Genomic DNA, 12,372 nt, shown 5'->3' with positions numbered 1-12,372 from the left:
GACAAGGAGCAAAATAGACAGTGTGACCCTGGAAGGAGGTGGTGCACAATGGAGACTAATTTTCCATGGGGTTTGCTTAGGCGTTTCATGTTCTCAGGGATTCCCATTCACTGCGAAGTGTGACCCCAAAACAATGGAAACCATCAGCAGGCAGGAAGGCTCTTCAAAGCTGTGAATACTGCCACCTGGACCTTAAGCCTCCTTGAATAAACAAACACTGGAAAGCTCATTGCTCTTCTTCTTTTGTCTCAGTAATAGAAAAGCTTTACACAGGATGGACTCACATCAATTTGATGACAGTGACCATGACATTCAAGTGATGCCTATTTTACATGCAGTGCTGAGCCGAGTGCCTGCTTTATCTTCCTATTCACATGACAAAGCGGCTGTTTATCAGTTACAACTGGAGCAGAAAAGGCTGGGAAGTCCTAGGCAGCCTGAGCTCCTGGCTCCATTGCTGCTGGATGTGGTGTCGTTCCCAAAATTAACCCCTGGAAATCTCAGCAAATTAACGTTCAGCCCTCTGGAAGGCTCTGGTTTGGACAAGTCACTCTTTCCATTTATGAGGTGCTGTAATTGAGATTCACATGGTATGTTACAATAAAATAAAACACTGTTGCTTTTTATACTAAAAAAAGATATGGTGGAGAGTTTACAACAATACTTCTGACCTGGAATGTATGGTGAAGGAGCCCAAGTAGTAAGAAAAAAGACCTTGGGCTTATGAAACACAACTGATCATCTCAGTTTCTGGATGCATTAGATGTGTTCTGAGCTCCAGATTTTCTTCTAGGCTGTCCTGCCTGGTGGATCCTAAGACAGGGAAGGAGGCAGGTTTTGAAGATAGACGCTCAATCCATAAATAAAGGCAGTACATTGGGCTGTACATCTCTGGAAAGTGAACTTTCCAGGAGGACGAGGGACTAACACTATGGAAAGGTCAACGACTCAGAGATTGTTATCACTCCGCACTTACCAGCCCCTTTGAAGGTCTCTCCAGTTAAGCATCACTTGAGAAAAGCATTTCCCAGAATCACCTTCCCCAGATGGTGCTGAGTTCGAGTTTCCCAAGGAAGGACAATCATTTGAATAGAGATTTGGAAGCCCGTTATTTTCTGAGAGTAGATGATGTGGGATATAAGGTCAAACAGCAGATTCACGGAAGCTTTCCCAGGGGGCTCTTTTGAACACCCCGTTCTTACACCCCCATTTTTATACCACAGGCTAAAACCATTGACTGTGGATTACCATAAACTTCAGTTCCCTATGTCTTCCAGTATCTAAATAAATCTCTAAATCCTACATCAAAATTATTTGTACCCAGAGCACAGAGGGCTTCTTAGGCAGTGAAGTTATTCTGTATGATACTATAGGGGTGCATACACATTATTGTATGTTTGCCAACACCTGTATATTGTACAAGACTAAGAGTGAGCCCTAATACAAACTGCAGACTTTGGGTGACAATGATATGTCAATGTCGGTTCACCGATTGTAACAAATGTACCACTCTGGTACGGGGTATGGAGGGGGGGACAGGGGCTATGTGGTAACTGGCTGTACTTTCTGCTCAATTTTGCCTTGAACCAAAAATTGCTCTTAAAAAAAAGTCTATTTCTTAAAAAATTCTTTGTACCCAGGATGCATGGAATAGCTTCTGTTTTCATCACCAAACCTGATGAACCCACGGATTTGCTCATTGAAGTATACGGAAATTGTAGAAAGAACCATTTGAAGACCATAACACAGGTGGAAACCAGACTGAATTTAAACATGAAGCATAAATCAGAGTTGTTACTATATTCTCTCCAAATTTATAAAATTGCATTTTTTTTTTACCATTTTACAGTTCTAATATTTTTTTCCCCTTTATTGTGTCCTGTTACTCTAGGCTACGTGATGGTGCTTTGTTTTATGTCATTTTTGGAATTCAGGTAGATCTCTCTCTCCATGTCCTCCACATTCAAACCTTACTGAGTATGTACAAAAGCGCTCAACACAGGTCCTGGCTCGCACTAGAAGCTGAATGAGCGTTCACTTCCTGTGTTATTAAGCATCTATCCTGTACCTGTGCTATGGGATCATCTCTGCCTTCAAGGAATATGGAATCTTTTCAAAAAGACAATACATAGAGAACAGAAGAATAACAGAAATTCTAACAGTTGCATGCAGCAGTTTAAACATCCCAAGGTAAAGTGTGGTTATAACAGCCAAAGAGAGGATTCTGGTAAAAACAACAGAGTTAAGAGGTGGCACCGACTTTCTTGAATATGTATCATCTTGGAAAACCTTGTGCTCTTCGGAAGACCAGCCAGTAAGAACGAGCCAAGCAGATGGAAAACTGCTTTTCCTTCCCAACATTCTTCTCCAGGATCTTTTATATCCAGTAGGATTCTCCAGGTTGAGCGGAGCCAGATATCTAAGTGGATTAATTGTTATTTATAATAACATTTTGAACCATGAAGCATGGGTGACCTCCCATCACCCGCTCTCCACTAAATTGTGCAACTGTAACAAACAAATAAATGGAATTTGCCTCCCTGCCAAGGATGTGCCGCTGTCATCCATCCGCCACGGTCATCAATTAAAGGATTAAATAATGAATGAACTGGCAGAGTTCAACTATAATCTTCAGACCCAAACTCCAAAGATGCTCTGGGAACAGCAGTATGGGATTTATGGATTTCATTTTCCTTCCCCTCACTCTATGGGGGTGCACATGGCCGTGAGTACCCTCGTGCATAGTCACGAGGCACATACAAGCTCACACACACACACACACACACACACACACACACACACACACACCTGCACATACCCCCACCCACCACATGCATACTCTTGCCTATGGCTTCTCTTGCCATTTGCATGTTTTTTTCAATTTAGGTAATGAATTTATTAATCATGGAAGGAACTGTATTTATCTTGGGCAGAATTTCTTTAATCCTTTCCTTTAGACCAGGAGGGCGCTGGTCACCTTGGCCAGCAGTCCCCACCTGGAATGAAGCCAGGAGAGGAAGACGGGCACTCAAAACATCAAGCCAGCAAACACTCAGCTTGACATGAGAGACAGTGTCTTGGAAGAGGGGCTGTGGCACCCAGAGGCTCCCAGCTGTCCCAGAACACCCATGTGGGATGCGTTGTCTCCAAAGGCTGGTAAAGCTGTAAGTATGCAAGAGTTCAGCAGAGACACAAAAACCATCTATAATGCGACACTGAGAGCTTGTTAGAGATATTGATTAATCATCGCGGTAATTTACATTTATAAATCCTTTACAATAGGACAGGCACGGTGCCAAATACTTGGCACGGATTATCTCATGTGAGCCTCACAATAACCCTGTAATGTAAACACAGTGATTAACCTGGTCTTTGAAATGAGAAACTTAGTGCTCAGGGAAGTTTAGCCAAAATCACAGAGCTGGTGTGTAAAGTAAGAGTTGAGGTCCAGACCAGGCAGATGGATTCCAGAGCCCACTTCCTAACACAGCCACATGCCTAACTCCCTTCATTGTTTTAGCATTCCTAAACTTTTGAGATTCATTGTATAGAGGAAAACCCCCATTACTATATTCTCCACAAACTCTCCCTTAATTACATAATGAGAAGCAGACTAAGTACATGCAGGTGCATATACACATGCGCACATAAGAGCGTGCGCAAACATGCATGCACACACACACATACGAGCAAAGAGGTGACTACATGCACACATATACACACACACACAAGTAAGTGTGTGCACATGCATCCACACACACAGGTAGCCCAGGAGGGTGACTAAGGGCAATACAGAGAACACCCTTAACTCTCTCTACGCCAACCAGGCAGCATAAGCGGACTGGATCAAGCTTTTAAGCCCAGTCTCTTGAAGCATCCCTACTATCCCCCAAACCATGAAGAGAATATCAGAGACTTGTTACTGCCTTTACACGAGGCGGGCACCATCATCTGGGAGTCCTCAGCATTTCAGGAACCTGAAAGTTCATGACACAACATACACAGACTACACCCAGACCGAAAGCGGGCAGAGCGTGTCCATCGGGGCCCATAGACAAGTTATCCGCCATCAGCAGCCTGTCTCAGAGCTAGCGCAAGGGAATAACGATCAGGTCTTGCGCTAGGCAAACACAACGCGGGGGCCTGCAGCAAAGATAAAGGTGACCCCTGAAGGCCAAGTCGAGGCTGTTGCATTCCCCCAGCCCATGCCCTTCCACCCCAGCACCGGGACAGATAGGATCATCAGGCTGGTCCACCCCCTTCCCCATCATCCCTGACAGCCGTGCACCTAAGACCTCAGTCCTGCCGGGTTTTCTGTTGCTGGCACTGGCTGAGGCGGGTGCCATGCAGAGGGGTACGGAAGGGAGCTTTGTGCCTTCTTAGGAAGGATCACGGCTCCCCAGGCCCAGGGGCGACCGTGTCACCTGCAGCCCCTGGAGGAGCTTGTCTTTGTCCCATGTGGCCTCTGGAAACGGTCCTCTGCCTAGAAAGCCCTGTGTGCTCCCTGATGGAGGCTGCCCATGCACTAAGGCCACGCTTCCCTCTGTTGTTTTCTACAGAGCAGCGTCTCCTTCTCTAGGCTCCCAATAAGCTTCTTCTCTCCCAGACACAAAGGCTGACACCCAAATGTCTGGTTTCACTGGGGCTCTTATCTCAGTGCGCTCCCTGGGGAAGCCGAGTCCAGCGAGGTGTTTTATCCAAGTCGCCACACCTCCCAGAGGCACCAGCTGAAAGGAACACAGCCCGGCTGAGGTCAAGAGGACCAAGGACAGTGGTAACCCCCTCCCAGAAGTTATACAGTCCGAAGCGGAGGAAACTACGGGACAACTTGGCATTTGTGCCAATGCTAGGCATGCAGCTGGGCTGCTGGGCAGAGTGGGACCTGGCTTTGAGGTGAGAAAGGTAGGAGTAAATCTTCCTTCCAATGTTGTGATTTCCATCTCAACACTTAAAAAAAGAAAAAAGAAACTTGTTTTTTTAGAAGTCTAGTTCTCTGCTGATGTTAAGTGGGGATGAGACACTCTTCCTTAAAGACAGCAGGCTGGCTCGGAGTCGGCTTGAATGGAGACAAGAGCAAGAACACCTGAGATTCAGATGTCCTTGGCCTATCACTTCTCTGCCAGGGGAGCCTTGTGTGAGCTCCAGCTCCGGCAAGAGCTCATTGCCTGGACAGAGGAGCCACGGGGACACCTGTGCTTGGTGCCGTGACCCCCTCACCACTCCTTGCTTTGCTAACAATGCTCAGTATTTCCTCTCTGCTCACATTCCCTTTTTAGAGAATGACCCCCTAACCTCACCCCCACCCAGAGCCTGCGAGGGACTTACATGTCACAGCCAGGATTGGACATCTGACTCAAAACCACTCGCTGGGCCCCAGCCAGTTCAACTGTGCTCTTCAAGCGGGGCGCCTGGGTGGATCAGTCAGTTAAGCATCTGATTCTTGGTTTTGGCTCAGGTCGTGATCTCATTGTTCATGAGTTTGAGCCCCGAGTCTGGCTCTGCACTGACAGCGCAGAGCCTGCTTATGATTCTCTTTCCTCCTGCTAGTGCTCGCTCTCTCTTTCTCTCTCTCAAATTAAATAAACTTAAAAAAAAAAAAGCTGTACTCTTTAAGAGACTTTATCTCAAAGAGCCAGCGCTTCAGACAGGCAGCCAATACTGGATGCTAAGGCAGTGGTCACTGACGCAAGTTCCGACTTCACCTCATGTTAGCTACGTGGCTCTGGGTGATTACGTTAACTACTCTATGCAATCAATGCCTTGAGATTCTCCAATATCCTGATATGGAGACCCTCTTTCTTAAATCAATGTGTGTCAGAGTTTCTGTTCCTGGCAAGCAAATGACGTTCAGCTAGGTCTCAGAGTCTCCTCCGTCACCTGTGCCACATGGAATTAGTTGGGCCTCCTGTCAACTGGGGCAACCCCCACCGCACCCCCCTGGGGACAGCCCACATGCTGGATGGGCTGTCCATGAAGCTCTGATGTCCTGTGACTCCTCTTTCTTCAGGGCTCTCCCTCACTACTCTCCCCACAGCCTTCCCCTTGCCATCTATACTCCTGGTTGCAATCTCTCCCTCGTATATTAGGACTGATTTGAACATAGCAAGTGAACAGAAAAAGAAAAGTAGCCGGCTTCAAGTCAGTGTGCAGTCAGGATCGTTTCTGCGGAAATTGCCCACAACAAGGGCAGGGAGAAAAGCCCACTGAGCTCTGAGATTGGCAGTGAGCCCTCAGTGATGGTATCCATCGTACCAGTTTTTACTGAAGTTCATACGTCTACCTACATGGCCCCCAGTTTACACAGTTGGCCCCAAGGCAGCGACTCAAGCTCAAGACACACAACAGCAAGATGGGGCTGTCACTAGGGGGATGACCTCGCTATGTCCTTCCAGTCACTGCCAAAAACCGTATCCCAGGGACACAAAGTCATCCTGGGCACCAATGACAACCTTAGATGGGAAGAGGACCCGTGTAGAAAAATCTCAGGCTCATACAGTTCCATGTATGCTCCCCGCCGTAACGTTTGCAACAACCCTCCAATGTTGGCGCGTGTGCTGCATAAGGATGATGCGTTACAAAGCACTCCAAAACCTAGAAGTGTAAAACCATAACTGGGTTTTGCTCATGATTTTGTGAGTCAGGAATCTGCAGAGGGTGTGGATGGGCAGTTCTCATTTGGGACCTTTTACACCATTGGGTCAGATGTCAGGTGCACAGTAGCCATGAGGGCTTGACTAGACTAGATGTCCTACCTGGCTTACCAGGCAGCTGCTACTCCAGGCTGCTGTCAGCTGGTCGCTCAACAGGTCTGCACGCATGGTCCTTCCTGTGTAGTTGGACCTCTTCTGTGGTGGCTGTCTTCCCCAGAGTATGCGTCTCAAGATACCAGTCAGAGGCTAGGTGGTTCATATACCGTAGCCACAGAAGCCACTTGGCATCATTTCTGCCATATTCCATCGGCTAAAACAGTAACAAGGTTCACCTAGATTGAAGGAGAGGAGACATAGGCGCCCAGTGGGAGAGGTATCTAAGAATTTGGAGACAGTTTTTAATTGCCACTATATTATTATCCCCAGTGTGAAATTGGGGGGTGGGGATCACAACAATTACTAAATTGTCAAAAATCACATTCCTAAAACTGAATGGAATGGGAATTCAAACCCAACCTTGTCTGATTCCAAACCAAGCACCCCTTTGGCTAGATCACAAGTGCCCAGTAAGCTGGACAGTCCTACGTTCTTTGCCTTTCCAATCCAAGGGGGAGAGGGGACTATACATGCATTCTATTTACAGAAACGACAGAAATTTTAGAAACCTCTCTTCCTTTCTTTTTTTTCTTTCTTCTTCTTCTTCTTCTTCTTTTTTTTTTAATGTAAGCACCAGCTGGCCACCTGGTTGCCTTGCCTCCTTCAGTTATTGCGAATCAGCAGTTCAGCTCTACCACCCCCCCTCCATGTTGCCCCCCACCCAGGATTGTGGAACTTAAGACATAAGGAGGTGATGTCACCACACTGAGGACCAGAACAGAAGGGAGCTCTCCAACCTGTCACCACTCTGCCAGTAAATAGTGTCTTCCCGAAGGCTGAAGCCACATTGTTCTCTTGCTCTGAAAGTATGGACGGAGCAATTGAACTAGAAGCTCTAATGTGTGCAAGATCCTAGAGTTTGAGAGCTGAAGGGTCACTCTGACTTCTCCAACTGTTCATTTTGAAGACACACCTCAGAGATATTTCCTGCTTGTCCATCTGGAATGATAAGCAATGGTAAGCACAGACATTATGGGTATGAAACAAGAACACCTACATCATCTGAACTGCTCGTCGGAAAGAGTTCTCATTTCCAAATGATCCTTCAGGTGACCATAACAGATTATAGACTTAATTGCATCCTGTTCATAGCCACAGAATGTTTTGGCTGAGTGGTTTCTCTTGGCCAATGTTTCCCCCTCAAGGATGAAGGAGTCCACACCCTCCCAAACTGTAAGAACAGCCTCCGGCCAGTCCAATGACCAGGTGGTAACTGAGAAAGCTCTCAGGCACAGGAGCTAAGCACTGGTTTTGAAGTCTTGGAGCCCCAGATTCAAATCCTACTTCTGCCCCTTAATCAGCCTATTATTCAGCCTCTTCAAGGCCTTGGGCAGTGGACTATCAGATGTAGATTAAAAAAGCATTTTCCTCATTTGGGTTGCTGGGAGATCATGTTAAGCGAGACTAAGTGGCAGGAATTTAGCACAATGCCTAACACCTGTTAAGCACCAACTAACTGTTAGCTGCTATGATTCTACCAGAAATAACTAGAACGTTTTGGAGGTAATGCTGAAGCCCGAGCTAGAAGGAAAAGGGACTAATCAGGCTTCCAGGGCCCTCACGGCAGTTTTAGGCAGTCAGAGAGATAAATCCCATGAGATCAAGTAAGGGAAAGAAGATGCAGAAAATCATACAGGATCTGGCACTTGGAAGATTAAAGTCAACAGAAACCGCAAATAAGCAAAGGCCCCCTAGTACTGTACCAGAGGCTCTTGTGGCTCTCAAAAAATGTTCCGGAATGCTGGACAACCCAACATCCACATCCAGAAAGAAAGGCTTGTGAGGTCAAAGAATAGCTAGTGTCTTTAATGTGGGCAGATACAGACACTGAGAAGTATCATTTATTGAGCATCTACTATGTGCAATGTATAGTCTAGCCACTTCTGCAAACATTATATCAGGGACTCCACGTTACACTGAAGAATCAGAACCCTTGCCTTTTTCTGTTTAAAGGTAAAGAAACAAAGGCTCGGAGACATTAACGTACTCAAGGTCATGAGTTAGGATGTGGACGCACTGGAGTTTGAAATGCAGCTAACTCTGAAATTGGCAATTTTTCCTCCACTCTATCTTGAAGTTTCAGAGAAGACTAGCATGTGCTGAAGGGCTTTGAGAGATGGCTGGCCCCTCTGCAGTGAGGAAGCGTAGAAAGACTTGTCCTAAGGTCCCAGGTCACAACTGAAATACCATCCTCTCATTTTTTCCTTCAAAATTCCATTGTCTGATCCCTGTTGTTGTTTCCTGCCAGAAAAGCGAAAACATGAGGATTTGACTTTGAATACATATTTTCCTGACCTTTGCACTTACTTCCTCTGTAATCTTGATTTTCCACTTCCAGTCAAGTTCATGGAGGAGCAGCTTGACCTTCCCTTAAAGAAGTTTGTTCTGAGAAAGCATTGGATTGGCGGAACCCAGCACAGAGGCCCTGGTCAATAAAGAAAAAAGGTTGTCAGTGGTGCAAGAGATTTTAACAAATGGAAACACAATTACAAAGTGTTCTTCCAGATCTGAATTTGCATACAACAAAATACACACTCATGGGACCCATTGAATAATGAAAGCTAGGTCATAGGCATGACGTAGAAGTGGCCTGAACACATGGCGTCTTTATTACCATGCTTAGAAGCCAGGGGTGATTTTTGTTTCAAAAAGTGGCATTTTTCTATATTATTTATTTATTATTTACTTATTTTGAGAGAGAGAGAGAGAGAGAGAGAGAGAGAGAGAGAGAGAGAGCGAGCGCACAAGCAGTGTGGAGCCCAATGCGGGGCTGGAACGCGCGGACCCCTGGGACCATGACCTGAGCCAAAACCAAGAGTCAGACACTCAACTGACTGAGCCACCCAGGTGCCTCCCTACATTACATTTAGAACTGTGGTTTGTCTCATGGAATGCAAGTGAACATCTTGTCCCCTGGACCTAAGACATGAGGACAGTGTTTATGCATACTGCTCATCCAGCCCCATGTGTGGAATCAATCTGGAATGATTCTTTGAAGGGGATTTGAGTTTAGCATTGCATGGGAAATGCCTGTGTCAAGAATGCAGTAACATGTTAGTGCACTGTGTCAAAACAAGCGTGCGGGTAAAACATTTCCCATTTTGCTCCCTCCGAGAACAATAGCATCACACAAAACTCAGCATATGCCTTCTCATCAAGTTTTCAGAACATACTGTGATCACTTTACCTGTAGTCATTGTTTTTCTTCTGTGTGAAAGATTGGGATTTCCAGCATTCTGGATCAGCTCCTAAAACCTTTTCTTCCTTTGTGTATTTTCCCCCAAAGAAACAGAGAAAAATAATCTGCTTTGGGTATGATTATACAGTTCCAGAGAGAAGCTTGCCCATCTACCCCAAATACTGCCTTCTTCAAACAATGAAATGGAACCCCAGGAATATAAATAATGCATACAAATTTACCTACGTGGGAAGCAGTGGAACCAAGTTTAGAACCTGCCGACTTACAGACACATGTAGGTAAAGCAAGGATTCATGAAAGGCAGGGCAGAACTCCAAGAGGAGAGGGGCACCTGAGTGGCTCAGTCCGTTGGGCACCCGATTGCAGCTCAGATCATGATCTCATGGTTCAGGAGTTCAAACCCTGTGTTGGGCTTTCTGCTGACAGCTCAGAGCTTAAAACCTGCTTCAGATTCTGTGTCTATCTCTCTCTCTGACCCTCCCTGACCCATGCTCTGTCTCTCTCTCTCTCTTTCTCTCTCTCTCTCTCTCTAAAAATTAAGTGAACAGAAAAAAAAATTTTTTAAAGAATTCCAAGGGGAGAAAATGAAAGTCAAGGTGGCATCTGGTTTTTAAGCAAGAGAATATATTGAAAAAGCACATGGTCCACATAAGTACTCAATAAACATTTGTCAATTTAAAACAATTAAATAGGGGTGCCTGGGTGGCTCAGCTAGTTAAGCATCCGACTTCGACTCAGGTCATGATATCATGGTTCATGAGTTGGAGCCCCGCGTCGGGCTCTGTTCTGACAGCTCAGAGCCTGGAGCCTGCTTTGGATTCTGCGTTTCCCTCTCTCTCTGCCCCTTCCCCATCCATGTTCTGTCTCTCCCTCTCTCTCTCAAAAATAAAAAATAAACATTAAAAAATTAAAAATAATAAAATAAATGAAATTAATGAAATGCAAAAAAGGTTTCATCTGGTTTGTATCTGGTTTAATCTGCATGAAAAAATGCACAGTTTCTCATATTTAAAAATAAACCCTTTTAAACAGGCAAGGAAAATAGTATGCTCTCAGGGATAGGATGAGAATTTCTAATTTTATACCAACTCAACATATGAAATTTCAGATTGATGTTTCAAGAAGCAATATCTAGTAATAGATCATTACCTCAAAGTTCACATTCATAGAATCTAAAATGTCTAAATAACAAATTATGAAGGGTATCAGTAACAGGCAATTTTGAGCATCTTCTGTTATCTTCTGAGGACAAATTCTATCGTGGCACTTGCTACAAGAGAAAAGGCTCCTGGAGAAGTCAACAGACTTTGAGTCAAGTGCTAGGTTAGCCACTTACCAGTTCTGTGGCCACAAAAGAGCCACTTAACATTTCTGGGTCTCCATTTCTTCAACTGTAAGATTAAAATGTCCAATTATGTGATCTCCATAGTCCTTTCTTGATCAAAAGTGCATGATTTGATTTTTTTTCCCCAAAAAGACTGAGAAGAATAGACAGTGATGAATCTGACCATAGCTCCAAGGGTGGCTAGAAGCCTTACTCAAAGGAAAAAGCCAACAGCCAGGGGTCCCACTGAGAACAAGGCACCTCCTGGGTCTCCATCTCTTCTTTGACATTCTCCTTCCCCCATCCTTCCCATCTCCTCCACCTCTTCGGGGAATTCTACATATTGTGGGAGTTGGAACCTTTGCCCACCTTTTACAATCAGAGCTTTTCCCAAGGACCTCTGGTTTTCCCTACCTGCCTCTCTACCTTCACGACTTGTCACTTCCAGAATGCCTCAGCATAAACACCTTTCAGAGAAGGCACACATTCAATTTTGCAACGGGAAAAAGGTAGCAAATATGATTCCAAAATCAAAACTTCAACTTATGAAATGCTGTGAAGGGTAAGGGAGAAACCGAAAATTCAGCTAGAACGTGACAGTGGGGAGTAGCCAATTTGTGAGAACTACACCCTGCCAGCAGTTGGGGGTGGGGGTGGGTGCTCTGCTCTGGTTTTTAGGAGGTCCCAGAGCTTCATGCCCGCATTTGACTTGCAGCCAGACTTCCAGGTTAGGAATTTAGATGGCTATGAAAACAGAGCTTCAGCTTCTTAAATGGATGTGTACTTTGGGTGGGTTGGCTCTAATTTCCTTTCTCTGATTCTTAAGTGGGTTGTCCATATTTTTGCCCAATCTATTCTTCCTCCCACCATGTCAACTCTCCCAACCACTCCTCAGTGTTTCGACATTTATTGCTAATAAAAATAATACTACTTATCATCTGAAAGTTAGTAGTATAGTTTGAAAGTTTTATGTACATTTATTTTTCCTTGGATTTATGTCACTCTCTCCTCCAGGCAAAGAATAAATAAATAAAGGCACTTTA

General features: G+C 45.1%; 1 long non-coding RNA gene across 1 annotated transcript; it reads right to left on the bottom strand.

The window, feature by feature from the left end:
- Positions 1-2,156: 2,156 nt before the first annotated feature.
- On the bottom strand, positions 2,157-9,207 carry LOC115299946. The gene is made up of 4 exons (XR_003912433.1): positions 9,114-9,207; positions 7,544-7,745; positions 6,753-6,982; positions 2,157-2,419 (listed from the first exon to the last, which is right to left on the bottom strand). It is a non-coding gene; the product is annotated as an uncharacterized LOC115299946 (long non-coding RNA).
- Between the last annotated feature and the right edge of the window lie 3,165 nt (positions 9,208-12,372).

Source organism: Suricata suricatta, chromosome 8, assembly GCF_006229205.1.
Source record: "Suricata suricatta isolate VVHF042 chromosome 8, meerkat_22Aug2017_6uvM2_HiC, whole genome shotgun sequence".
Lineage (NCBI taxonomy): Eukaryota > Metazoa > Chordata > Mammalia > Carnivora > Herpestidae > Suricata > Suricata suricatta.
This window is presented reverse-complemented; position numbering and strand designations above follow the sequence as displayed.